We start from the raw sequence: 5216 nt of genomic DNA, 5'->3' as shown, positions 1-5216 counted from the left end.
GTGCGGGGCCCTCCCGGCCTGGAGCCGCCGCCGCCCAGCACCCGCGCCCCGCCGCCTTCGTCTTCGAGCCCGGCCGCCCCGCCGCCGTGCCAACTCCGGTGACCGGCCGCCGCCTCGCCCCCTCGCCGCACCATCGCCGCCCGCGCCGCTCCGGCGGGCCACCGCCGCCGTCCGCGCCCGCCGGCGCCGCCGCACCACGCCCCGGCCTCTCCCTCCAAGTACCACGCCGCCCCGGCCTCTCCCCGCTGCTCCGGCCCCCTCCATCGACTCCGACCAGCTACAGTGTGAATTCCGGCGATCTCCTCGATCCGCGCGCCAGATCCAGATCTGGAACTCCTCGGTTGACTTTCCCTCCAAAGCCTAATTTTTTATGCCTACTTTAACCGGCCGTATCTCCACATCCGTAGCTCCAATTTGGGCATATAGTATATCAAAATGTTCGTCTCGACGAGTACATCATTTCATTCCATTGCATAATTTTAATTTGAGCTCATCTTGATGCCCAAAATGCTGTTAGAAGAGGGCTTCGTGGGTTAATTGTCAGATCTGCTAGTTCATCTTAGACTTTTGTCATTTTTTCCATGATTATTGTGTGCATGATATGCCTGTGAGTCCTTCATATGTTTTATTAAGGATTTTGTCTTCTTTCCAGAGGTGCAACCCATGCATTTTTAGGATGTGTGTGGTGACTTGTGCAAGCTTGCAAAGTGAGGCACCCGGTAAATCTGTTTTGAGGGACTTACTAGTTTTCACTAAGTCTGGGATTATCTAGTTCATGATGCCATATGTTCAGCTTGTTTCCTAGTGATCCGTGCCTCTTTTGAGGATGATCAGTAAGGGAGGTTTGTTAATCTTGTTATGCTGTATCCATCCATGTCTTTGTTTGCAATTATGGAGCACCCTAGCTTGAGTCGATCGAGCTCTACTTTTTCTTCGTGGTGAATCTGGGCAGATCGTCAACTCGTTTGCGATTTTGCCGATGTTATTGTAGTTGATCCGTGCATGATATGCCATTGTTCTTGCCATGTCTATCTAGAATTTTGTGCCTTCTTAATTGATGTATGCTTGCCTTGCCGTGACTTGCACCGTAGTGAGTGCATTGAGGTTGTTTACATGCCTTCGTGAGTTATATTTCAGCATGTCTCAGTTTTCACTAAGTCTGAAAACTGATTATGTTTTTGCTATGTTCGTGTGCCCGTTAGTATATTTTGTGAACTCTTTTGGCCCCAGGTCACTTTGGGTCTTTTGTTAAGCTTGTGGAGTAGCTCCATGCCATGTTCTTACTTGTCTTAATCAGGTCATGTATCATGTTGTTTTGCTGCTCCGAAGAGGGCTTCGTGATCTGAAATTTCAGACAAGTGTTAATTTCACAGTCTGGAATCTGTTTTGCATTTGCGTTTTTGCCATGCTTGTTTGAACCTTATAATGGATGAATTGGCCGTGGCTCAGTGCTAGTCTTTTGTTAAGCATCTTGTGTGCATCCCTACCATGTAGTTTGTTGTCTTGTTTGGTTACTGTAGCATGTTCATTTCATTGCATTTAGATGCCTACTTGCTGTAAATCGCAGACCGGTGTCATTTTTTGAATCGCTTGCTATTTCCAAACCGTAACTCCGATTCCGGCGTTCTTTATATCGTTTTCAAGCGATTTCATCTCATCTTTCCAATGGCACCATTGGAATTCCAAGTTGAGGCCAGGTTCATGCATTTCCTGTCATATCTTGCATTTTGCATCCCGCATCGCATCCCGCATAGCATACCATCATTTCATTATTGCATCGCATCGCTTGATCCTTGCACGTGGTTGATTGTATCCTTGTTGCTTGTTTTTCTTGTTTGGGTAGAGCCGGGAGACGAGTTTGCTACCGAGGAGCCCGTTGAGTTTGCTTGTGAGGATCTAGTCAACTCTGACAACTGTGCAGGCAAGATGATCATACCCTCGAAATCACTACTATCTTTGCTATGCTAGTTTGCTCGCTCTTGCTATGCCAATGCTATGATGCCTACCATTTGCTTGTCAGCCTCCCAATTGCCATGTCAAACCTCTAACCCACCTTGTCCTAGCAAACCGTTGATTGGCTATGTTGCCGCTTTGCTCAGCCCCTCTTATAGCGTTGCTAGTTGCAGGTGAAGATTGGGGGCCGTTCCTTGTTGGAACATCTTTTATTTACTTGTTGGGATATCATTATATTGCTATGTTATCTTAATGCATCTATATACTTGGTAAAGGGTGGAAGGCTCGGCCTCTCGCCTAGTGTTTTGTTCCACTCTTGCCGCCCTAGTTTCTGTCATATTGGTGTTATGTTCCCGGATTTTGCGTTCCTTACGCGGTTGGGTTATAATGGGAACCCCTTGATATTTCGCCTTGATTAAAGCTTTTCCAGCAATGCCCAACCTTGGGTTTACCATTTGCCACCTAGCCTTTTCTTTCCCTTGGGTTCTGCAGACTCAAGGGTCATCTTATTTTACCCCCCCGGGCCTGTGCTCCTCTGAGTGTTGGTCCACCTGTCAGCTGCCGGTGGCCACCAGGGGCAACTCTGGGCTGGCCTACCCGTACCTAAGACAATCTGAGTGTGCCCTGAGAAAGAGATATGTGCAGCTCCTATCGGGATTTGTCGGCACATTCGGGCGGTGTTGCTGGTCTTGTTTTAACCTGTCGAAGTGTCTTGAGTTACCGAGATACCGAGTCTGATCGGAACATCTTGGGAGGAGGTCTATTCCTTCGTTGACCGTGAGAGCTTGTCATGGGCTAAGTTGGGACTCCCCTGCAAGGATTGAACTTTCGAAAGCCGTGCCCGCGGTTATGGGCAGATGGGAATTTGTTAATGTCCGGTTGTAGATAACTTGAACCTTAATTAATTAAAATGAATCAACTGAGTGTGTTACCGTGATGGCCTCTTCTCGGCGGAGTCCGGGAAGTGGACACGGTGTTGGAGTGATGTTTGCGCAGGTTGTTCCTCTAGTTTTTCGCGCTCGCGCTTTGCCTCCTCTTCTCGCTCTCTTTTGCGAATATGATAGCCACCATATATGCTAGTCGCTTGCTGCAACTCCACATATTTTGCCTACCCTTCCTATAAGCTTAAATAGTCTTGATCGCGAGGGTGCGAGATTGCTGAGTCCCTGTGGCTCACAGATTACTATTACACCAGATGTAGGTCCAGGTGATTCCGCTCCAGGTGACGAGTACGAGCTCAAGTGGGAGTTTGACGAAGACTCTCAGCGATACTACGTGTCTTTTCCTGACGACCAGTAGTGGTGCCTAGTTGGGGTTTGATTGGGACCTTGTCGCATGTTGGGTTTTTCTTCTATTTTGGCGCCGTAGTCGGGCCATGAGTGTTTGTATGATGGATGTTATTTATGTACTTTGATGTGACGTGGCAAGTGTAAGCCAACTATGTTCTCCCCTTTATTATTCATATTACATGGGTTGTTGTGAAGATTGCCTAACTTGCGACATATGCCTTCAATGCGATTATGTCTCTAAGTCGTGCCTCGACACGTGGGAGCTATAGTCGCATCGAGGGTGTTACAAGTTGGTAATCAGAGCCTTCCCCGACCTTAGGAGCCCCATTGCTTGATCGTTTTTAGCAGCTGAGTTGTGTCTAGAAAAATGTTTTGAGTCTTTTAGGAATTATATATCGGAGAGCTTAGGAATTCTTTTTTGTTCCCATTCTCCTCATCGCTCTGGTAAGGCATCCTGACGTAGAGTTTTGACTCTTCTCTTCTCAAATTTCACTAAAGATTTTTTTAGGATCACGCGAGTATCTTGGAATCGTTCCGATGGCTTATGATGAGAACATTGTCTTGGTGCCTCCTGTCAGGGGTTTAGTGGAAGTGTCCCGGGGAGTTGAGCTCTGAGGTGTTGTCATCATAATTTTATCGTGGCAATTCTGGAATACTTGAGATATATTCGCCGAAATCGAAAATCTCTTTTATGTAGTTCATTGGTGAGATAACCTCGACGCCACCCAGTACTGGGGTGGGAGTTCGGGAGTATCGCCATAACTTGTATAACGGATGCTTTTCGAAGGTTGAGGTAGATGGTTTCCGAAGGTTTCTTGGTTATGTGTTGAAGGATGGATACAGCTGGATGTAGGATTTGCTAGTTTGGGTGCGATATTATGCTTCCCCTGTATCCCCAACACCTGATTACATAACCGGAAAGGTTCGGGAGTTTAATAGGTGGGAATTCTAGTAGCTCTAGTTCTTCTTCCACGGATATTGGTTTGAAATTGGGATTTCTTACCGATTATTCGTTCTTGATCCATACCTTGTTGATTTATTTCTCTACCTTAATTGTAAGTGGCTTCTCAATTTATGGATATGTGACCATTTGAAGAGGAATGCATTCGTTCATTTTGTTCGGATGTGAAGACTATATGTTGCAATTTTCATTCCGTTGGATTCAGCTTCAATATTTATCTGTCAATGTGCTAATGGTGGTCACCCTCTTCAGGATGGCTCCTCCAACACGCACGAATCTGAATCCTGATCCGCCACCGCCTCCACCTCCTCCAGAGGCATGGCAAGCTGTGATGGCCGCAACCAATGCAAACACACAGCTGATCATGCAAATTCTCCAAGAGCGCAGTTAAGGCAGTCAAGGGAATCAAGGCAGCAATCAGAGTTACTTTGCTACACTCAACCAGTTCCTTGCTAACGGGCCAAAGACTTTCAGCAATTGTGTTGAGGCAACCGATGCTGACGATTGGCTTGTGGATCTGTGCAAGCATTTCGAGTGCAGTAATGTCAGGCCTGAGGACTTTGTCAAGTTCGCTTCCTTCCAACTCAAAGATCAAGCTGCAGAATGGTTCCAGCAGTACACGGACTCCAGAGGTGGACGTGTTATCACTTGGGATGATTTCCGTCGAGATTTCCGAGCTCATCATATTCCGCAGAGCGTGGTTGAAAGCAAGCGTGAGGAATTCCGCAATCTGAAGCAAGGCTCTTTGTCTGTCTATGACTACAACAAATTGTTCCAGAAGCTCGCCCGCTTTGCCAAGCAGGACGTGCCTGATGAGAAGAGCATGATATATCAGTTCAGGGGTGGTCTCAGAGAAGATATTCAGCTCGCTCTTGTTCTCTTCGAGCCCTTGAGATACGATGAGTTCTACAACATGGCACTGAAGCAAGAGGCTGCTCAGTTGAGGTGTGATGCTTCCAGGAAGCGAGTCAGAGATGTTACTCCTTCTTCCTCTACTCAAGTGGCCAAGCAGC

The sequence above is a fragment of the Triticum dicoccoides genome, chromosome 2A (assembly GCF_002162155.2).
Source record: "Triticum dicoccoides isolate Atlit2015 ecotype Zavitan chromosome 2A, WEW_v2.0, whole genome shotgun sequence".
Classification (NCBI taxonomy): Eukaryota; Viridiplantae; Streptophyta; class Magnoliopsida; order Poales; family Poaceae; genus Triticum; species Triticum dicoccoides.
Note: the sequence above shows the minus strand (reverse complement) of the source record.